Here is a 25,051-nt window from a genome sequence, read left to right as displayed (position 1 = left end):
AAACGTTTTATGAATATATAATGCACAGTGATCAAGTCAGAGCATTTAGGGTGTCCATCACCTGAATACAATACATGTTTTTAAGTATAGTCATTCTACTTTGCTATCAAACATTTAGTTATTACTTCTATCTTACTATATGTTTGTATTCTTTAATCTGCTTCTCTTCACTACCTCCTACTTCAACCTAATCACCCTTTGCAGTCTCTGTTATCTAGTTTTTCATCATTCTCTACTTCCACGTGTTCAAATTTTTAGCTCCCACCTGTAAGTGAGAGCATACATTATATGTGTTTTTGTGACTGGTTTATTTCACTTAAGATAATGACCTCAGTTCCATCCATGTTGCTGCAAATGACATGATTTCATTCTTTCTTTATGGTGAATAGTATTCCATTGTGTACATATCCATTACCCATTCATCCGCTGATGAACATTTAGGTTGATTCCATATCTTTGCTTTGTAAATAGTGCCACAGCAAACATGCAAGTGCAAGTATCACTTGGATATACTGATTTTATTCCTTTGGATCTATACCTGCTATTGAGATTGCTGGATCAAATGGTAATTCTATTTATAGTTTTCTGAGAAATCTCCATATTATTTTCCACAGTGGCTTTACCATTTCAGTCTGCTTAGTCCCTAGTTCAGCTAGGTCTATATTCTTGTCCTATAGCCACAAAGAATTAGGCATGAGGAAACCAGAGAGTGAGTAGAGTAGAATTTATTAGGAGGGGTACTGAAAGCAGGCTGCCAAATACGGGCTGAATTCTAGAACTTTTATGTGGCAAAAACCAGGAAGTCTTCTGTGAAGACCAGGAAGTCTTTGGTCACATGGGAAGGGTAAAGTTCCCCTCTTAGGGGTGTTGTATCTGTGCATGCCTAGGGTTGGCCAGAGTGACTCCCGTCTTGGTTATTACTCATGAGTGCCTAAGCGAAACCCACAGTTGTTGGGGGCAGGGGACTATAACCACAATGCTAATGTCATGTTAATGATGTTATAAGGAGCTGGGTCAAGTTAAGTATATTTAGCTCGATTTATTGTGTCCATGCCTAAATTGAGGCAGTCCCTTCTGAGCAACATCCTGGCACAAGGGGAAGTTCTTAACCACATTTCTTCCCATTATCTGCAGAGGCAGTATAAGTGCTGTACTGTGGTTGTTCCTGTGAACATTGCCTATGTCTGTTCTACTCCCAAGACTCTCCCTCTCTATCTGCCTAACCAGCCCCCAACTGCCTCCTCTCTCGTTACTAGTTTACATCCCCACAACAGTGTGTAAGTGATCCCTTTTCTCCAAATCTTCACCAGCATCTGTTATTTAATATCTTTTTAATAATGCCATTCTGACTGAGGTAAAATGATATCTCACTGAAATTTTAATTTCCATTTCTTTGATGATGATTAGTGATGTTAAGTCTTTATGTTCCCCCCCACCCTTGAGAAATATCTATTAATGTCTTTTACCCAATTTTTAATGAGTTTTTTTTTCTTTGAGTTCCATGTATATTCTGGAAGCAAGTCCCCTGTTGGGTGAATAGTTGGCAAATATTTTCCACTTCTTTGTGGTCCAAAAAGTAAATCTGTGTCTTTTAAAGATCAAGTACAATGCAATGATATTTATCTTGATTAGTTCCATATTATTTTGCACTTCCCATATAAACTGTATGTCTATATTTAGAAAAATTATCACCTATTATTGGATTGCTTGGTGTTTTATTAAAATTTTATCCTCCATCATTTTCAGTATAAAGCATTGTATTTATATTATGTTGTGTTTCCCTATAGAACATGGATCTGCACAATTAATAAAATCTAAACTTAATCATAAAGGGTGAATTTTTCTCGTTAAAAATATGGTGATCTGCATGTTCTCTCTTATAAGTGGGAGCTGAACGATGAGAACACATGGACACATAGGGGGAAACAACACATACTAAGCACCTGTGGAAAGGGTGAGGGAAGGGAGACCTTGAAGAAGAATAGCTAATGGATGCTGAGCTTAATACATAGGTGATGAGATGATCTGTGCAGTAAACCACCATGGCACACGTTTTACTATGCAACAAGCCTGCATACCTTGCACATGTACCCCTGAACTTTAAAAGTTGAAAAAAATATATGTAAATATGGTGATGTTAGTACATATATAGCCCAAACACGGTGCTCCAGTATTGCCAGTATTCAGTATTATTACATGTTTCGGTTTATTTAACTCTGTCTTCAATGAATAATTGCAACATTGTTTTATAATGAATATTTATAAATGTTTATTTAGCTTTATGTTCATCTTTTATAAATTTTTCTGCTTACCAGTCTGCAATTCATCTATATGCTATTTCTTTGTAAATTATTTGTCTTTTATTTTGGTTACTTTTTTGAAAATATTTTTCTCTTATGTGTCTGAAGTTGTGCTAAGCACAAAAATTTTTAATTTATGCCTCATATATTTAAAACACTGAGCATGTATTTCAGTGTTCTGGAGGATCCCAAGCCAATGTCTTTATTTATTCTGTCTATTTTCTTTTCTTTTTCATTTTTTGGAACTTCAGTTATATTAGACCTTCTCATTTTGTCTTCCGTATCTATTTATTTCCCTTTTATTTTTCTATCTTTTAAAATTTGCTCTAGACTCTTAAGTTTTTTTTGTTAACTCCATCTTTTGTTTAGTAAATTTCTATTTACCTACATTTAGTGTGGCAGTTAACACTTCATTGATTGTATTTTTCACATTTATACCTGTTTATTTTCAAATCTTCTATTTTCTTCATTTTAACATTTTATTACTTACTATTTTTGATACAACTATTTCTTTCAACCATCTTTAATTTAAAGTACATATTTTATATTCTATATCCAGTCATTTCATTGCCTGGGCTATCTAAAATTCTTGTTAACTCACATCTTCTGTTTCTTGATTTTGCTATTTCTTGCTAATTGGTATTTTTTGGTTCGATTTGCTTTGGTGTTTTACAATTTGTTATTCATTACTTTCCTTTATATTGCACACTCATCCTTGGTGAAACTTAATCTGTAGAAATCCTGCCAGCCTGTTTTGAGGATTTGTCCTATCAGAGACAATTGAATTTTACTTAATGACACTTTAGTTTACAACTTACAATAGTGCATAGAAGTTAGAAATGCAACCATGACTAAGTTTCGGGTTAGAATACACAGCAAGGACTGGTAAAGCAACAATTGCATTAAACAATGTTAGTGTCATATTTATGGCTGTGGATATCTTCATTATTCCCTCCACCATTCTTCATGCTTTTGGGAGCTTGTATTTTATTGTTTTTGTTGCTGTTGTTTTAACCCTCTGTTTTTTCCACACTGCTACCTGTTCTTTCTTTTAAGAAAATGTGTCCTTTTTTTCCTATCTCTTCACTAGATGCAACGTATGTAAGAAAGGATAATAAATATAGAGAAAATTGTCTACAAGAAGACATAGGGGGAGAACAAATGGCAGGGGTCATGACTACTGAATACTGAAAGAGTTGATAGAAGGAGAGGAGCAGAAGTCTGGTAGAATGATAGCTGGAGGGCAGCAGCACTAAGATGCTACCTAGAGGAAAGGGACTTGTACAAACTATTTCCTCTGAGTTATAAATTGGAACCAATTTACGTTCCTAGATATTCACAAGAGTCTACTTACAATTTTATTGATGTGTTCATCAACTATTGACCAAGTGTGTGATTTACGGTTGGCACATTTCAGGTTAAGGAAGATATAGCAGTAAATGAAAGAGGCAAGGACCTCACTCTCCTTTTGTTTACAAAATATCAAAAAACAATTTAAAAATAAATCGATAATTAAATAACACTGTAGATCACATGAGTGTTACATGGAAGTAAAACACTGTGAAGAAACAATGAGAGAGGGAAGGAGTTGTCTTTCATGTGGGGTAATCTGGTAAAGGTTCTGTGGTTAGGTGACTTTTGAGCTGAAACCTTAATAAAGTTGCTGGACTTTGTTTCCATAAATGAAATGTTGAGCAAGGGCTGAGCTACATGGGGATCCAGGTATTGTTGGAGCAACAGTTGTCACAGAGGTAAACTTAGGGTCCTTTGGAAGGACAGATCTAGGCCATTAAACCAAGTTTAGTTTAGTGAATCTATGAAAGGAATCCAACAGTGCTAGGAAAGTCTCAAAGGTGATAAAAGAACTAGACAGTTAGAGGAGACAGAGAAAGTGTGCACAGAGAAAATAGTGTGCTTGGAGGGATTAAAGAACTTGTAGTAGTGGACTGCAAGTAATTTGTCTTTCTCCGGGATTATAATTAAGGTGAGAGATGCAAGCAGAGACAAAATCAGAACTACCTTGTGACAAGCCACATAGTCTTGATATTACTCAGGCCAACTGGGAAGTGGGGGCAGAAAATGAGTTGATTTTAAGAAGCAAGTAGTAAGGTGAATGTTACGTGTTAGAAAGACTATTCTACATGTTGGAAAGTGACCAATTTATAGTGAATGGACTGCAAGGAGTACAGTTAGAGTCCAAAAACTAGTTAAACTGTTGTATTTAGTGAAAAATAGATATTGTTCCTAAATATGATTTACTCTACAAATGTCTACCATGTATACAGAAACTCTCTCATGATCTTGGTGATACACAGATAATATTGCAAGTATTTCACATTTGTACCAGTAATACTCTTCACTTATCCACTCTAGTTTTTCCCTTGATAGGACACAAGTCATTCACGCAATATAAATTTGTTGAATTTTTTTTTACTTATTATATGCCAGTCATTTTTGTAGGAACTGGTCATATAGCAGAACTTTAAGGCTAAGCATAATACAGTAAAATTTTATTATGAGATGTGTAATTATATTGCTATTATTTTTATCTTGATTCCTGTTTATCAATTTCCGTTCATATTTTCATCACTCCCTAATGGTGTTTGTTATTTCTGTGGATATCTCATGAATATATATCATCAGTAAACATAAAGTAATCCTCTCTGGTTTCATGACAACACTGGCATTCATTGTAGTCCACAAATTCTATGTTCTTAAGACAGAACAAGTTGCTCCCTTCCAGACTTCACTGCATCCATCACAAGTAAACTCACTTTAATATACAGGAGTCCAATGCTTTGGTCTCTAATTGCATCAGTGTTTTCCTAGGCTTTTTAATAACACAGAAATTCTTGGTTACTGGTTATCAGAGTCATCAGCTTATGATAAAGAAATTCAACACCCTGTCATACTAAAAACACTCAATAACCTAGATATTGATGGGTCATATCTCAAAATAATAAGAGCTATTTATGACAAACCCACAGCCAATAGCATGCTGAATGGGCAAAGGCTGGAAGCATTCCCTTAGAAAAATGACAAAAGACAAGGATGCCCTCTCTCACCACTCCTATTCAACATAGTATTGGAAGTTCTGGACAGGGCAATCTGGCAAGAACAAGAAATTAAGGGTATTCAAATAGGAAGAAAGGAAGTCAAATTGTCTCTGTTTGCAGATGACATGATTGTATATTTAGAAAACCCCATTATCTCATCATCAAAACTTCTTGAACTGATAAGCACCTTCAGCAAATTCTCAGGATACAAAATCAATGGGCAAAAATCACAAGCATTCCTATACACCAATAATAGAGAACCAAATCATGAGTGAACGCCCATTGACAATTGCTACAAAGAGAATAAAATACCTAGGAATACAACTTACGAGGGATGTGAAGGACCTCTTCAAGGAGAACTACAAACCACTGCTCAAGTAAATAAGAGAGGACACAAACAAATGGAAAAACATTCCATCCTCATGGAAAGGAAGAATCAATATCATAAAAATGGCCATACTGCCCAAAGTAATTTAGATTCAATGCTATTACCATCAAGCTACCATTGTCTTTCTTCACAGAATTAGGAAAAACTACTTTAAATTTCATATGGAACCAAAAAAGAGTTTGTATAGTCAAGACAATAGTAAGCAAAAAGAACAAAGCAGGAGGCATCACTCTACCTGACTTCAAACTATACTACAAGGCTACAGTAACCAAAACAGCATGGTTGTGGTACCAAAATAGATATATAGAACAATGGAACAAAACAGAGGCCTCAGAAATAACACCACACATCTACAACCATCTGATCTTTGACAAAACTGACAAAAACAAGCAATGGGGAAAGGTTTCCCTTTTTAATAGATGGTGTTGGGAAAACTGGCCAGCCATAAGCAGAAAACTGAAACTGGACCCCTTCCTTATACCTTATACGAACATTAACTCAAGATGGATTAAAGAATTAAATGTAAGACCTAAAACCATAAAAACTTGAGAAGAAAACCTAGGCAATACCATTCAGGACATAGGCATGGGCAAAGACTTCATTACTAAAACACCAAAAGCAATAAAAACAAAGCCAAAATTGACAAATGGGATCTAATTAAACTGAAGCACTTCTGCACAGCAAAAGAAACTATCATCAGGGTGAACAGGCAACCTACAGAACGGGAGAAGATTTTTGCAATATATCCATCTGACAAAGGGCTAATACTCAGAATCTACAAAGAACTTAAACAAATTTACAGGAAAAAAAACAAATTCATCAACATGTGGGTGAAAGATATGAGCAGACACTTTTCAAAAGAAGACATTTATGGGGCCAACAAACATACGAAAAAAAGCTCATCATCACTTGTCATTAGAGAAGTGCAAATTAAAACCACAATGAGATACCATCTCACACCAGTTAGAATGGTGATCATTAAAAAGTCAGGAAACAACAGATGGTGAAGAGGATGTGGAGAAATAGGAATGCTTTTACACTGTTGGTGGGAGTGTAAATTAGTTCAACCATTGTGGAAGACAGTGTGGTGATTCCTCAAGGATCTACAACCAGAAATACCATTTGATCCAGCAATCCTATTACTGGGTATATACTCAAAGGAATATAAATCATTCTACTATAAAGACATATGGACACGTATGTTTATTGCAGCACTATTCACAATAGTAAAGATGTGGAACCAACCCAAATGCCCATCAGTGATAGACTGGATAAAGAAAACGTGGCACATATACACCATGGAATACTATGCAGTCACAAAAAAGAATGAGTTCATGCCCTTTGCAGGGACGCAGATAAATCTGGAAACCATCATTCTCAGTATACTAATACAGAAACAGAACACCAAACACCACATGTTCCCATTCATAACTGGGAGTTGAACAATGAGAGCATATGGGTACAGGAAGGGGAATATCACACACTGGGCCTGTCAGGGGGTGGGGAGCAAGGGGAGGGATGGCATTACGAGAAATACCTAATGCAGACAACAGGTTGATGGGTGCAGCCAACCACCATGGCACATGTATATCTATGTAACAAACCTGCACATTCTGCACCTGTGTGTATGTGTGTATGTGTTTGTGTGTGTGTGTGTGTATATATATATATATATATAATAACATGGATGAATTTCAAAATAAAGTGAAAGAAGCAAAAATAAATAAATAAAAATAAAAAATAAAAAAGCTGTTGTTTCACCAACATATAGTACCCTCTTCCAAAACTTTCACTATGCGTATAATTTTCCCTTAAAAGCAAATCATCAATATGCTATTTTTCCTTTAGATTGTTTGTTAATAAATTGCATACTCTCACAAAATATTTTAATCACACACTGCACAATTTCATACCTCTAACTATTTCTTAAATGTGTAAAAGCTTTGTCTTTGTCTTCAGAGCCCTTTTAATTCTGTACTTTTGGCAATTACTTTATATTGCGACTCAGAGTCAATCCTAAAACCACCACTCTTCCCTACTTTTAAATGCAGAGGATACCATCACAAAGATCTCCTTCACAAAGAGATTACCCTACACCCCACATGTTCACTAGCTAGACTGTCAACAGCAGTCACATAAGAATTTCTACATATTTTATTTCTTATGCTTCCTATACTTGAAAATAAGTAACATGCATTTTATTTTCCAAGAAGAACATCCCTAATTTTACACTACTGTGTTTACCTATGCTAGTTAATCCAAGCTTCCAAGAAAGAAAATTGCTACATATTATTAAATCTCATTGAATGCCATCAGAAGAAACTATGAGATAGTAAAAGGAGCATAGAATTTAGAGTTTTATAGATGTAATTTCTTACTTTGTGATTTCCTAAGTATATTAAATTTGGCAGCTTAACATCTCTAAACCAAACTTTCTGCACCTATGAAATAAGGATAGTAATATCTAATTGAAGTTGTGACTCAACCTTTTTTGAAGAATTTTGTCAATTCTCTTATATTTATGGTCTATATGAAGTTGATAATTTATCAGATTTCAAAACAATCCTCTTGATTTGAGATTTACAATTTCACATGATTTGTACATTAATATTTTTCCTTTAATTTAGGAATAAGATTTATTTCTCTATTATTCAAGGCTTTTGCGTGTTGTCTCTGAATTTCTTGATTTTTTTTTTTGAACCGAATTCTGACCATCCCTTAAGGACATTAGTAAACACAGAGGTAACCAAGTGATAACAGTGTTTTTCAACATCTGGACTATGAAATGGCCTAGAGATAGAATAAATTTTCTTCTTGTTTTACATTGTTTCATCTATAATATTGCTCTTTCTTGTCCCTCAAAACTGTTCTCTTCATGTCAGTCTCAACCAATCTACTTCTCACTCCTTCTATTCATTTAAAACATCAAAATTTAGCTCATACTCTTTTTAAAATTTGTTTTCTTGTTTATTTATTTATAAATATGCCTTAAGAAATCCTGTGGTGAAAGATAGAAAAAAAAGGCCGAGTTCCTTTCTTCTGGAATCACACAGTTTAAATTTATGGAAACCTTAAGAATCATTTAGCTAACTATGCCCATGCCTCCAGAGTGTTGGAGGAACTCTTTTCTTTTCTTTTTTCTTTTCTTTTCTCTTCCTTTTCTTTTCTTTCTCTTCCTCTCTCTCTTTCTTCTCTCTCTCTCTTTCTCTTTCTTTCTCTTTCCTTTCCTTTTTCTTTTCTTTTCTTCTTTCTTTTTGAGACAGGGAGTTGCCCTGTTGCCCAAGCTGGAGTTCAGTGGTGCAATTACAGCTTACTGCAGACTTGGCCTCTGGAGCCCAAGTGGTCCTCCCACCTCAGCTATCTGAGTAGGTGGGACTATGGGCATGTACCACTGTGCCTGGCTAACTTTTTTATTTTTTGTAGAGACAGGGTCTCACTATGTTGTCCAGGCTTGTCTTGAACTCCTGGGCTGAAGGAATCCTCCTGCCTTGGCCTCTGAAAGTGCTGGGATTACAGGTGTGAGCCACCGCACCTGACCTGGGACCATTTCTGAATCTTCATGTTTAAATATATCCATTTCAGTTTCTTAAAGGGAAAATTAGAAACATTAGGAGGATAACTTCTGCCCTTCTCTCATCCACCTTCACTTGGTGCCTTATCTCCTTGGTGAGATTGAGAGAAGCACTGAGCACTCGGCAGCAAGGTTCCCTATCTCTGGAAGGAACATGCCCTGAAACTGCAGGCCTCTGTCGCTGATTTAATGAGGGGCTTCCTAACAAGGGTGCTGTCTCTGCAGGGAGTAGGGTTTATGGGTGTGTGAACTGAACTCATAGCCACAGGTACTAGGAGGTGGACTGGGGCTATAGATCCAAGCTGTCTTCTCCAATCTGCTGTTGTCTGCAACACAGGTTCCATTTTTACCTCTTTCCTCCTGACTTTGTGTCCCATTCTCGACTGAGCTCATTCCACCTCAATTTCAGATGGCCATACTATGCCCAGCCCCTGGAATATGCTGCTCATTCTATGAGGCTCAGGAAGCATGAGAATCTGCCCATTAGAGTGCCCACTAAATGTTTTGTGAAACATTCTTCAGAGAAGAGACCTGACAAGGTCTTCTGGAGTCCTGAATGTACTACATACATTTTTTTTTCTTTATTTCTTCTAAAAAAAAAAGTGGGGGGATACAAGTGTAGAACATGCAGGTTTGTTACATAGGTATAAGTATGCAATGGTAGTTTGCTGTACCTTATGACCCATGCTCTAAGTTCCCTCCCCTGATTCCCCACCCCACAACGGGCCCCGGTGTGTGTTCTTCTCCTCTGTGTCCATGTGTTCTCAATGTTCAATTCTCAATTATGAGTGAGAACATGTGGGGTTTGGTGTTCTGTTCCTGTGTAAGTTTGTTGAGTATGATGGCTTCCAGCTTCAGCCATGTCCCTGCAAAGGACATAATCTCATTCCTTTCTACAGCTGCATAATATTCTATGGTGTATATGTACCACATTTTCTTTATCCAGTCTATCATTGATGGGCATTTTGGTTGTTTCCAAGTCTTTGCTATTGTGAATAGTGCTGCAATAAACATACATGTACATGTGTCTTTATAGTAGAATGATTTATATTCCTTTGGGTATATACCCAGTAATGGGATTGCTGGGTCAAATGATATTTCTGGTCGTAGATCCTTGAGGAATCACCACACTGTCTTCCACAATGGTTGAACTAATTTACACTCCCACCAACAGTGACTTTTTAATGATCACCATTCTAACTGGTATGAGATGGTATCTCATTGTGTTTTTGATTTGCATTTCTCTGGTGATCATTGATGTCGAGCTTTTTTTCATACATTTGTTGACTGTGTAAATGTCTTCTTTTGAGATGCGTCTGTTCATATACTTTGCCCACTTTTTGATGGGATTGTCTTTTTCTTGTAAGTATGTTTAAGTTCCTTGTAAATTCTGGATATTAGACCTTTGTCAGATGGGTAGATTGCAAAAATCTTCTCCCATTCTGTAGGTCACCTGTTCACCCTGATGATAGTTTCTTTTGCTGTGCAGAGCTCTTTAGTTTAATTAGATCCCACTTATCAATTTTGGCTTTTGTTGCCGTTGCTTTGGGCTTTTTGGTCGTGAAGACTTTGCCCATGCTTATGTCCTGAATGGTATTGCTAAGGTTTTCTTCTAGGATTGTTATGGTTTGGCGTTTTACATTTAAGTCTTTAATCCATCTTGAGTTAATGTTTGTATAAGGTGTAAGGAAGGGGTCCAGTTTCAGTTTTCTGCATATGGCTAGCCAATTTTCCCAGCACCATTTTTAAATAGGGAATCCTTTCCCTATTGCTTGTTTTTGTCAAGTTTGTTGAAGGTCAGGTGATTGTAGATATTTCTGAGATCTCTGTTCTTCTCCATTGGTCTATAAGTCTGTTTTCATACCAGTACCATGCTGTTTTAGTTACTGTAAACTTGTAGTATAGTTTGAAGTTGGGTAGTGTGATGCTTCCAGTTTTGTTATTTTTGCTTAGGCTTGTCTTGGGTCTTGTTTGATTCCATATGAAATTCAAAGAAGTATTTCCCAACCCTGTGAAGAATGTCAATGGTAGTTTGATGTGAATAGCACTGAATCTCTAAATTACTTTGGCCAGTATGACCATTTTCACTGTATTGATTCTTCCTATCCATGAGGATGGAATGTTTTTCCCTTTGTTTGTGTCCTCTCTTATTTCCTTGAGCAGTGGTTTGTAGTTCTCCTTGAAGATGTCCTTCACATCCCTTGTTAGCTGTATTCCTAGGTATTTTATTCTCTTTGAAGCAATTACTAGTGATAATTCATTCATGATTTGGCTCTCTGCTTGCCTATTGTTGATATAAAGGAATGCTTGTGATTTTTGCCCATTGATTTTGTATCCTGAGACTTTGCTGAAGTTGCTTATCAGTTCAAGAAGTTTCTGGGATAAGATGATGGAATTTTCTAAATATAAAATCACGTCATCTGCAAACAGATACAATTTGGCTTCCTTTCTTCCTATTTGAATACTGTTTATTGGTTTTTCTTGCCTGATTGCCCTGTCTAGAACTTCTAATACTTAATACTATGTTGAATAGGAGTGGTGAGAAAGGGCATCCTTGTCTTGTGGTGGTTTTCAGAGGGAATGCTTCCAGATTTTGCCCATTCAATATGCTATTGGCTGTGGGTTTGTCATAAATAGCTCTTATTATTTTGAGATATGTTCCATCAATACCTAGCTTATTGAGAGTTTTTAAACATGAATGGATGTTGAATTTTATCAAACACCTTTTCTGCATCTATTGAGATAATCATGTGATTTTTGACTTTGGTTTTGTTTATGTGATGCATTACTTTTATTGATTTGCATATGTTGAACCAGCCTTGCATCCCAGGGATGAAGCTGAATAGACCTTAGTGGATAAATTTTTTGATGTGCTGCTGGATATGGTTTTTCAGTATTTTATTGAAGATTTTCACATCGATGTTCATCAAGGATATTGGCCTGAAGTTTTCTCGTTTTGTTATGTCTCTTCCCAGTTTTGGTATCAGGATGATGCTGGCTTCAGAAAATAAGTTAGGGAGGAGTCCCTACTTTTCAATTGTTTGGAATAGTTTAAGAAGGAATGGTACCAGCTTCTCTCATTTCTGGTGGAATTCAGCTGTGAATCCATTTGGTCCTAGGGATTTTTGGTTAGTAGGCTGTTAGTTAACGCCTCGATTTCAGAGCTTGTTATTTTTCTATTCAGGGATTCGACCTCTTCCTGGTGTAGTCTTGGTAGGGTGTATGCATCCAGGATTTTATCCATTTCTTCTATATTTTCTAGTTTATTTGTATAGATGTTTTTATAGTATTCTCTTATGGCAGTCTCTATTTCTGTGGGGTCAATGGTGATATGCTGTTTATCATTTTTTATTGTATCTATTGATTCTTCTCTCTGTTCCTCTTTATTAGTCCAGCTAGTGATCTATCTATTTTGCTATCTTTTTCAGAAATTCAGCTCCAAGATTCATTGACTTTTTGGAGGGTTTATCATATCTCTATCTCCTTATATTCTCCTCTGATTTTTGTTATTTCTTGTTTTCTGCTAGCTTTTGAATTAGTTTTCTCTTGTCTCTCTAGCTCTTTTAATTGTGATGTTAAGTGGTTGTTTGAGATCTTTCTAGCTTTCTGATGTGAGCATTTAGTATATAAATTTCCCTCTTAACACTGCTTTAGCTGTATCCCAGAGATTCTGGTATGTTGTCTTTTTGTTCTCATTGGTTTCAAAGAACTTCTTAATTTCTGCCTGAATTTCCTTATTTACCCAGTATTCATTCAGAAGCAGTTTGTTCAATTTCCATGAAATTGTGTTGTTTTGAATGAATTTCTTAATCCTGAGTTCTAATTTGATTCTACTGTGATCTGAGAGACTGTTTGCTATGATTTCAGTTCTTTTGCATTTGCTGAGGAATGTTTTCCAATTATGTGGTTGATTTTAGAATAAGTACCATGTGTCACTGAGAAGAATGCATATTCTATTTATTTCAGGTGGAGAGTTTTGTAGATGTCTACTAGGTCCACTTGATGCAGAACTGAATTCAAGTCCTGAATATCCTTGTTAATTTTCTGTCTCATTGCTCTGTCTTATACTGGCAGTGTGGTGTTAAATTCTACTATTATTGTGTGGAAGTCTAAGTCTCTTTGTAGGTCTCTAAGGGCGTGTTCTATGAGTCTGAGTGCTCCTGTATTGGATGAATATTATTTAGAATAGTTAGCTCTTCTCGTTGAATTGTTCCCTTTACCACTATGAATGGCCTTCTTTGTCTTTTTTGATCTTTGTTGGTTTAAAGTCTGTTTTGTCAGAGACTAGGATTGCAACCCCTGCTTCTTTTTTGCTTTCCATTTGCTTGGTAAATTTTCCTCAGTCCTTTATTTTGAGCCTGTGTGTGTCTTTGCACATAAGATGGGTCTCCTGAAAATAGTACACTGATGGATCTTGACTCCTTATCCAATATGCCAGTCTATGTCTTTTAATTGGGGAATTTAGCCCATTTACATTTAAGGTTAGTATTATTGTGTGTGTATTTGATCTTGTCATCATGATGTTATTTACTTATTCTTCACATTAGTTGACACAGTTTCTTAACAGTCTCATTGGTCTTTCTATTTTTGTGTGTTTTTTGCAGTGGCTGGTACCGGTTTTTCCTTCCCATATTTAGTGCTTCTTTCAGGAGCTCTTGCAGGGCAGGCCTGGGTGTTACAAAATCCCTCAGCATTTGCTTGGCTGGAAAGGATTTTATTTCTCCTTCACTTATGAAGCTTAGTTTGGCTGGATGTGAAATTCTGGCTTGAAAATTCTTTTCTCTAAGAATGTTGAATATTGGCACCCACTCTGTTCTGGCTTGTAGAGCTTCTGCTGAGAGGTCCATTGTTAGTCTGATGGGCTTCCCCTTGTAGGTGACCTGGCCTTTCCCTTTTGCTGCCCCTAACAGGTTTTTCTTCATTTCGATCTTGGAGAATCTGATTATTATGTGTCTTGGAGTTGATGTTCTTACAGAGTATCTTAATGGTGTTCTCTGTATTTCCTGAATTTGCGTGTTTGCCTGTCTTGCTAGGTTAATTTCTTCCAGATAATATCGGGAAGTGTTTTTTCTACTTTGTTTCAGTTCTCCTCATCTCCTTCTGGTACTCCCATCAATCATAGATTTCGTCTTTTTATGAAGTCTCATATTTCTTGGAGGCTTTGTTCATTCCTTTTCACTATATTTTCTCTATTCTTGTCTGCATGTCTTATTTCAGTAAGGTGGCCTTCAAAATCTGATATCCTTTCTTCCCCTTGGTCGAATCACCTGTTAATACTTGTGTATGCTTCACAAAGTTCTTGTGCTGTGTTTTTCAGCTCCCATCAGGTTATGTATGCTTCTCTCTAAACTGGTTATTCTATTTAGCAATTTCTCTAACCTTTTATCAAGGTTCTTAGCTTATTTGCATTCAGTTAGAGCATGCTGCTTTAGCTCAGTGTAGTTTATTACCCATCTTCTGAAACCTACTTTTGTCAAATTGTCCATCTGATCCTCCATCCAGTTCTGCACCCTTGATGGAAAGACATTGCAATCATTTGGAGGAGAAGAGGCACTTTGGCCTTTTGGATTTTCAGCATTTTTTCGTTGATTCTTTCTCATCTTCGTGAGTTTGTCTAGTTTTGGTCTTTGAGGCTGGTGAGCCTAGGATAGGGTTTTTGTGGGGGCATTTTTCGTTGTTGTTGATGATGTCATTGTCACTTTCTGCTTGTGTGTTTTTCTTTCAATAGTCAGGTCCCTCTTCTGTAGGGCTGCTGCAGTTTGCTGGGGGTTCACTTCAGGCCCTATTTATCTGATTGCCTCCCGTGCCTGGAGATGTCACTCAAGGGGGCTGGAGAGCAGCAAAGATGGATGTCTACTCCTTCTTCTAAGACCTCTGACCTTGAGGGGCACCAACCTGATGCCAGTAGGATCACTCCTGTATAGGTGTCTGACAACCCCTGATGGAGGTTGTCACCCAGTTGGGTGGCATGGGGAACAGGACCAGTTTAATGAAGCACTTTGTCCCTTGGTGGAGAGGGTGTGTTTCTCTGTGGCATACCCACTCTAGGCTTCCTGGATTCCTCAGAAAAACCAGGTGGAAAGGCTAAGTATACTGTCTGCAAAGACTGCAACAACCCCTCCCCCCTGCGGGCTTTGGATCAGGGAGGTGCGAATTCTGTCCCTGAGCCTCTGGCTGGAGTTATTGGAGATCTTGCAGGGAAGCCCTGCCCACTGAGGAAGGATAGGTCAGGGTTGGGCCAGAAGAGGCCCTCTGGCCACAGATTGCCACAGCCTGTGTGTTGGGCTGTGGGGACACGTCTTGGGGCCAAGCCATCCAGCCTCTCTGACTCCAGCAGGGGAAAAGTGCAGCCTGGAGCTATAGAAGTGGGTGCCACCCTTCCCCCACTCAGGGAGCTTAGTGTGTTAGGCAGTTGTGAGTCCTAGTGCTGGCTGCTGTCCCTCCCCAAGAGAGCTCAAGTGACTCAGACAGCAGGCAGCTGCAGCTGGTGCTGGTCACCCCTCCCTCTGGGAGTTTGGTAGACTTAAGCAGATTCCAGCTGAGAGACTGTAAGAATCTGCGTATTCTGGGTTTGGGACACCAGGCCCTGTGGCGTGGGTTTGCAAGTGGGATCTTCTGGTCTGTGGCATGCACAGTTCTGTGGAAAAAGCACAGTTTCCCTGGCTGGGTAGCATGCTCACTCACTGCCTCCCTTGGCTGGGGGCAGGTGTTCCCTTTCCCCTTGTTGCTCTTAGATGGGCCGCTGCACCACACTGTTCTTCCTTCGCTCTGTGGGTCACACCAGCTTTCTAGCCAATTTTGATGGGAAAACCTGGACGCCTTGGTTGCTGGTGTAGGATTCACATGCTTATTATGTTTTTTTCCGATGGGAGCCTCTGAACACCAGTGCTTGTAGTCTGCCATCTTGGCCTAACTCATACTCTTCACTACTGTTTCTGTCATTTTTCCTGGAATAATAGCTTAATTATAAAAATGGTCTAAACAATATATTTATTTGTATTTCCAAGAGCTTCGTAAGATGGCTTTGCAGAGCCTCCTGAGGAGCTGTAGAGTCTGTTTCACTACACCTTGAACTTGGGCTAAACTTGTAACTTACTTTGGTTAATAGAATATGGTGAAAGTGACACTGTGCTAATTCTGAGATTAGTTCTCAAAGGGCCTCACACATTCCCACTATCTCTTAGATCCCTTTAACAACAGAACATGCCTAGAGTCTATTGCTGAAAGAGAAAAGACCATGGAGCGGAGCCAAATGAGTAAGCTCTGTGGTCTCACCTGAGGCCTCAAACTTCTTTTTCTTTTACTTTTTCTTTTTTATGACATTTTTTAAAGACCCTGAACTTCTGAGAGTACTCAGACAAGAGCATCAAAGCCAATCTGCAACTGAGCCACAGCTGACCCTGAGGTATGATTAAGCTAGGCTGACACCAGTTCAGATCAGCATAACGTCCCATATCTGATGAGCAAAAAGAAATGATTATTAATGTATGAAACTGAGATTTGGTGACTTTTACTGAGGATTATTGTGACAATAAATAAATGATATGAAAATTAGTTCTAAGAAAGTAAAAATTTCAAGAAGTTATGGAATGCAAATATAATAAGAGTCTGATCATTCTTTTGCGCCACCATTTCTCTTAGGTCAATGAAAGCATTGATAAGAGTCTAAAAACATACAAGTCAACCTGGCCAACTCTATTTCAGAATTCTTCATTCATTACCCTAGTTCTAGACATACATCTCATGAACTGAAAAATGTGAAATTAAAGTTTGCTTTGGTATGAAAAATGAGAAGTGAGGGGACGCTACATGATTCTTTTTAAGATGCTTGATGTCCCAGGATGTGCATTCTTGGGACACTATATGGACTTCTCTCTGAAATGTATCTCTAGACTTGATGAGCTGTACTTACTGTGCATGTCCACTCTCCTTAGCCAGTGTTACACACCAGGAATGAAAGCACCAGGTGATTTCGACAGCTACAGAAAGGATTTAAACTGAATCAGAGAAGTAACATTTTCCATTTTTAGAATTATTTTTGATTATCTTAGCAGTGACTATCCTATATTTCAATCCTCAAATCCTGAATATTCTTCATAAGGTTTGTCATCTGGGCAATCAAGGCAACACTCCTGAAACATATTCTCACAAAACTGAAAATCTGTTAAAAATCTATCTAAAATACATTGTTCCCTTGGCTTATGGCAAAGAAAGTATGTTAGAAACACAATTTGACCAGTTTGGAATGTAATGGTTGTCTTACCTGACATAAAGGACTTGAAATGTTTTTGGCATCAGAGCACAAACATGACATAAATAAAGATGAATGCATATATGTGAAGTAGGAAGGTGTCATTGTGACAGTCACTGTGCTAACTTGAGCCTGTATGCACATAACCTTGAGATGTCTCTCAGTTGGAGAGTAACGTAGGCGTAACTATGCCTCCTCTTTTCATTATAGAAATAAGAAATGAATTAATTGTATCCATTTAAAGACAGTCTGATAATGATATGAGCTTTATGACTGAACTAAGTTAAAGCCCCGACTTTTCTGCTATTTGGTTTTATGCTCTTACGGCAAGTTACTGATTAACTCAGAAAGTTTGCTTGCTTGCTTGCTTTTTGTATAATAACAATAATAATGCTTACCTCAGTGTTTGGGGTGTGCTACTATTTTTGCTTGAGTTTCTAATTGCCAATTACATCTCAGTGCCTTGGAAAAGGGTTAGTGCTCATTCAGTTCCTTTCCTCTATTTTAAATATCTTAAATCCTTTCTGTGTTATTATAGACACATTTTTAATTTTTAATATTGAAATCACTTTTCACCAAGATCTATATCAATTCTGATCTATCCTATGAACCTGGCTCAATTTTGCATGATTGGTTTCAATTTTGATTCTAATATACATGCTGTCCAATTAAACTTTCAGATACTGAAATTACAAATACAGTTCTCATTTTGACAAAATTCCTTTATTGTGCCCTAAATATTTTATTTTCAACAGATATTTTTTCTTGAACTATTTGCAAAAATTTTAGGAATAAGAACTCTTTCTTAGTTCTATTACAAATTGCCTACCACAGTGTTAGCAATAGAACAGAATATAATACATTTTTCTTATTAGAGTTAGTGAATGGAGTCTCAGAATATTCTTAAAAACCTGCGAGTCTTCTGCTGTTGTGAATTGAATCTCTTTATTCCCAAATGTGAAAGACGAGCACCCCTTTTGAGTTTCTGAGGAATTTTTGCACAATTGTTTAAGAGGTTAAGTGTGCTTTTATAGTGTTACACTTTCTGTTCAGTCATCCATGCATTCTTTTATTCTTGTTTTTTTATTAAGGTGAAATTCACCTGACATAAAATTTACCATTTTAGTCATTTTATAGAGTTTATTTAGCAGTTTTGTAGATTTACTATATTTAGCAACCATCACCATTAATTTCAGAATATTTTCATGACTCCAACAAGAAACCCATAACCATTAGCCAGTCACTCTGCAATCTCCCTGTCCCCAACCCCACGGCAATCTGGGAATCTGCTTTCTCTCCGTGTGTATTTTCCCATTCTTGAAATTTAATATAAATGTAATTATACCATATGTGACTGTTAGCATATGACATTTTAAAAATAGCATGTTTTCACAGTTTATGTTGTAGCATTTATCAGTACTTGATTTTTTAGATTTGTATTTATGGCTGAATAATATTCTGTTTTATGGCGATGTCACATTCTGTCTACTCATTTCTTTATGAATGGACATTCGGGTTGTTTCCACTTTTCAGCTGTTGTGAATAATTTTGCTATGGACATTTGTGTACAATTTTTTTGTTTAGACACCTGTTATCCACTCTGTTGAATACATACCTAGAAGTGGACTTGCTGAATTATATGGTAATTTTATGACTAAATTTCTGATGCAATATTAAAGTGCTTTCCACAGGAGTTAATCTGTTTTACATTCTGACTAGCAGTGAATGCAGATTCCAACCTCTTCACATCCTCACCAATACTTATTGATATCTGACTTTTGATTCTAACCACCCTAGTGGATATGAAGTGATATTTAATTGAATATTGATTTGTACTTCCCTAATGACTAATAATGTTAAGCATCTTTCCATGTGCTTAAAGGACATTTATATATCTTCTTTGATGAAATGTCTATTTAAGTCCTTTGTCCATTTCTAAATTGGGTTATTTGTATTTTGTTGTTCAGTTTTAACTCTTATTTGTATATTTTGAATACTAAACACTTAATACACATACACACACCCCCCACAAGTTTATTTCCAAACTGTCACTTCTATTCCACTAATCTATATGACTATCCTTATGCCAGCATCACACGTATTTGATTACTGTCCCATACTAGAAATACAAAAATTAGCTAGGCGTTGTGGCACATGCCTGTAATCTCAGCTATTTGGGAGGCTGAGACAAGAGAATCACTTGAACCTGGGAGGCGGAGGTTGCAGTGAGCCGAGACTGTGCCATGGCACTCTAGACTGGGCAACAAGACTGAAACTCAGTCTCAAAACAAACAAACAAACACATTGCTTTAAAGTAGTCCATTATAGGAATATATCATGATTTACCCATCCATTCTATTGTTTATGGACATTAGGGTTGTGTCTACTTCTTAATTGTTATGTGTAATGCTGCTGTAATCAATCTTGAGCATGTGATTTCTTATGCAAATATTCTTATATCTGCTAGATATATACATAGGATAGGAATATCTGTCAAAGGGTATGCATATATTTGATTATGTAAATTATAACCAGGGTGTTTTAATCAAGGTATACTACCACTGGTAGTGTTTGAGAGTCTGTATTTTCAGTACTTTTAAACCTAGCAATTTTTGTGAGTGATTTATAGTACATTATTGTGGATTTAATTTGTAAATTTCTGTCAACTAATAGATTGAATGCACTTTCATCTGCATAACATTATTTAAAGTACCTCCAATTTTCTTGCCTATTTTTCTATTGGATTGTCAACCTTTTTCATATTTATTTGCAGGAAATTTTATATACTTGTATTTTGGACTAAGTTGTCTTAGATTTGTTTTGGAAATCATGTTTCTAATTCTGTGGATTGCTTTTTAATTCTCTAGTGTTTTATTTTTCTCATGACTATATGATTTAACTCTAATACAGTACATTGTGTCATTTAGATTTTGTGTTTTTTAATATTTAAATATTCCTAGACTACTCTGAGCTCATAAATATACTCTCTTATGTTGTCTACCAGAATTTATTTATTTATTTATTTATTTATTTATTTATTTATTTATTTATTTATGTTTTTCTCAATAGGTTTTGGGGAAACTGGTGGTGTTTGGTTACATGAATAAGTTCTTTAGTGGTGATTTATGAGATTTTGGTGCATCCAACACTCAAGCAGTGTACCTTTTACCCAATGTGTAGTCTTTTATCCTTTGCCATCTTTTCCCCCAAGTCCCTAACGTCCAATGTATCATTCTTATGCATTTGGGTCCTCAGAGCTTAGATCCCACATATGAGTGAGAACATACAATGCTTAGTTTTTCATTCCTGAATTGTTTCATTCAGAATAGTGGTCTCCAATTCCATCCAGGTTATGTAAATGCTATAATTTCATTCTTTTTTATGGCTGAGTAGCATTCCATGGTATATTATATATATATGTGTGTGTGTGTATATATATATATATAATATACCAAGGAATACACACACACACACACACACACACACGCGCGCCCACATCATATTTTACTTATCCATTCATTGATTGATGGACATTGGGCTTGTTTCATATTTTTTCTATTGCAAATTGTACTGCTATAAACATGGGTGTGCAAGTATCTCTTTTGTATAATGACTTCTCTTCCTCTGGGTAGATACCCAGGATTGAGACTGCTGGATCAAATGCTAGATCTACTTTTAGTTCTTTGAGGAATCTCCACACTGTTTTCCGTGGTGGTTGTTTTAGTTAACATTTTTACCAACAGCGTAAAAGTTTTCTGTTTTCACTACATCTACACGACAATCTACTATTTTTTGATATTTTGATTATGGTCATTCTTGCAGGAGTGAGGTATTATCACATTGTGGATTTTATTTGCATTTCCCTGATAATTAGTGATGTTGAGAATCTTTCCATATGTTTGTTACCCATTTATATATACCTTTGAGAAATGTCAGTTCATGTCATTAGCCAACTTTTTGATGGAATTGGGCTTTTTTCTTGCTGATTTGTTTGAGTTCTTTGTAGATTCTGGATATTAGTCCTTTGTTGGTTGTGTAGACTGTGACAATTTTCTCCCACTCTGTGGGTTTTCTGTTAACTCTGCTGATTATTTCTTTTGCTGTGCAGAATCTTTTCAGTTTAATTAAATCCCATCTATTTATCTTTGTTTATGTTGCCTTTGCTTTTGGATTCTTGGTCATGAAGTCTTTGCCTAAGCCAAAGACTTAGAAGTGTTTTACCAAAGTTATCTTCTAGAATTTTTGTAATTTCACATCTTACTTTTAAGTCTTTGATCCATCTTGAGTTGATTTTTGTATAAGGTGAGAGATGAGGATCCAGTTTCCTTCTCAAATGTGGTTTGCCAATTATCCAAGCACCATTTATTGAATAGGGAGTCCTTTCTCTGTTTTATGTGTTTGTTTGTCAAATATCAGTTGGCTATAAGTATTTGGCTGTATTTCTGGGTTCTCTATTCTGTTCCATTGGTCTACATGCCTATTTTTATACCACTACCAAGCTGTTTTGGTGACTATGACCTTTAGTATAGTTTGAAGTCACGTAAGGGTGATGCCCTAGATTTGTTCCTTTTCCTTAGTCTTGTTTTGGCTATACAGGCTCTTTTTTGGTTCCATATGAATTTTAGAATTGTTTTTTCTAGTTTTGTAAGGTATGATGATGGTGTTTTGATGGGAATTGCATTGAATTTATAGATTGTTTTTGGCAGTACGGTAATGTTCATAATATTGACTCTACCCATCCATGAGCATGGGATGTGTTTCCATTTGTTTGTATCATCCGTAATTTCTTCCAGCAGGTTTTGTAGTTTTCTTTGTAGAGGTCTTTCACATCCTTGGTTAGGCATATTCCTAAGTATTTTATTGTATTTTTGCAGCTATCATAAAAGGGGCTGAGTTCCTGATTTGATTTTCAGCTTGGTCACTGTTGGTGTGTAGCGGAGCTACTGATTTTTCTACATTTTGTACATTAATTTTTTACACTGAAACTTTGCTGAATTCATTTACCTTTTCTCAGAGCTTTTTGGATGAGTCTTTGGGGTTTTCTAGGTATACAATCATATCATTAGCAAATAGCAAAATTTGACTTCCTCATTACCAATTTGGATGCCCAAGTCTATTTCTTGTGGGGTATAATTAAATCCATTGTTTCTTTGCTGACTTTCTGTCTTGATGACCTGTCTAGCACTGTCAGTGGAGTATTAAAGTACCCCACTATTACTGTGTTGCTGTTTATCTCATTTCTTAGATCTAGTAGTAATTGTCTTATAAACTTTGAAGCTGCAGTGTTAAGTGCATACATATTTAGAATTGTGATATTTTCTTGTCATAAGTGCTCCACTTAAAAGATACAGAGGCCGGGCGCGGTGGCTCAAGCCTGTAATCCCAGCACTTTGGGAGGCCGAGACGGGCGGATCACGAGGTCAGCAGATCGAGACCATCCTGGCTAACATGGTGAAACCCCATCTCTACCAAAAAATAAAAAAAAACTAGCCAGGCGAGGTGGCGGGCGCCTGTAATCCCAGCTACTTGGGAGGCTGAGGCAGGAGAATGGCATGAACCTGGGAGGCGGAGCTTGCAGTGAGCTGAGATCTGGCCACTGCACTCCAGCCTGGGCAACAGAGCGAGACTCCATCTCAAAAAAAAAAAAAAAAAAAAAAAAAAGATACAGAAAGGCAGAATAGATAAGAGTTCACCAACCCAGTGTCTGTTGTTTTCAGGAGACTCACCTAACACATAAGGACTCACATAAACTTAATGTTAAGGGGTGGTAAAGATATTCCATGCAAATGGACATCAAAAGTGAGCAGAAGTAGCTAATCTTGCATTAGACAAAACAAATTTTAAAGCAACAGCAGTTTAAAAAGTCAAAGAGGGACATTATATAATGTTTTACGTCATATATTTATGTCTACTACTACATGCCTAGCATCAATTTTTTTTAATGTGGTAGTAGATAAGATAGGGTTTAAGTTTTCGTTTTTTCTCCATATTGAAATCAAACTTACCCACTGATATATGCTGAAAATATTATTTCCAATCTCTCAATGAATTGTAGTGAAGATAATGTCATAAAGCACAAATATTTATACATGTGGATTTGTGTTTGGAGTCTCTATCCTATTACATTTTTGTAGTTGACTATTTTTTACCAAAAACATATTGACTTATATTTTGGTAGCTTGCCAATCATCCTAATATCTAATAGTGTAAGTCTGCTAATTTTGTACCTTTTCAAATTGCCTTGACTACACTATGTCTTTGCATTTGTCTAGAAAATGTAAAACCTTTCATCAATTTTTTTTCAAAAAAGAGTTTGATGAGATTTTGACTCCTGTTATATTAAGTCTATGAATCAATCCTGAGAGAATTGTCATTTTTGCATGGGTTTTTAAAAAATATGTTATAAAACAGAGACTGTCAGATTGGATGTAAAAATCAAGACCTAATTACAAACTGTCTAAGGGAAAGGAACCTCAATTAAAATATAAAGACACTGAGTGAGCAAAATGATGGAGAAAGGTATTTTATGAAAACACTAAAAAGAAACTACTGTAGCTTTATTAAAATCATATAAAATAGATTTCAGAAGAAGAAATAGTATTATTGTTAAAGATGGACATTATGCAATAATGTGATCAATTTCCCAAGAAGACATAGCAATATAACAAGTATATGTACTTAACAACAGAATGTAAACATATCTGCAACAAGAATTCATAGAACTGAAAGAAGATATAGACAAGTTCCCAATTGTAGTTAGAGACTTCAACATGACTTTTTAAAAATCTGATATAACAAGTCATATGATAATCAGTAAAGATGTAAATATGTAAGCAATGCTATAAACAAATTTGACCAAATGGACATTTATAGAACACTGCATCTAAAAACAGTAGAATGCACATTCTTGTCAATTTCATAAAAAAATTTGATAACATTGACATTGTGGTGTGTAAAATACTAATATCTTGACCAGAAATGCTAAAAGATGAACCTATGAAAATAACCACAACAACTTTTTGAGAAATAGACAGTACAATGAGATATAAATCATAAAAATGAAAATTTAAGAAGTGAGGGGCTGAAGGTAAAGTGGAGAGTTGTTGTTAGCTTTTTCTTTGTTTCTTGGTTAGTTTGTTTATGCAATCAGTGTTAAGCTGTCATCAGTTTAAAATAATGCATTATAACCCAGTATTTGCAAGCCTCATGGTAATCTAACCTAAATAAAATCTAAAAGCCTACAACAGATACAAAAAAAAGGTAAGAAATTGAAACATACCACTGGAGGAAATCACCTTTGCTAAAAGGAAGACAGGAAAAAAAAATGAAGAGAACACCACAAAATACCCAGAAAACAAATAACATGGCAGGAGTAAGTTCTTACTTATCAATCATAATATTTAATGTAAATGGACTAAACCATGCAATCAAAAGACACAGAATGAATGACTTTATTGGTAGCTCAATGGCTGAAATTATCTGTGA

The sequence above is a fragment of the Piliocolobus tephrosceles genome, chromosome 9 (assembly GCF_002776525.5).
Source record: "Piliocolobus tephrosceles isolate RC106 chromosome 9, ASM277652v3, whole genome shotgun sequence".
Classification (NCBI taxonomy): Eukaryota; Metazoa; Chordata; class Mammalia; order Primates; family Cercopithecidae; genus Piliocolobus; species Piliocolobus tephrosceles.
This window is presented reverse-complemented; position numbering follows the sequence as displayed.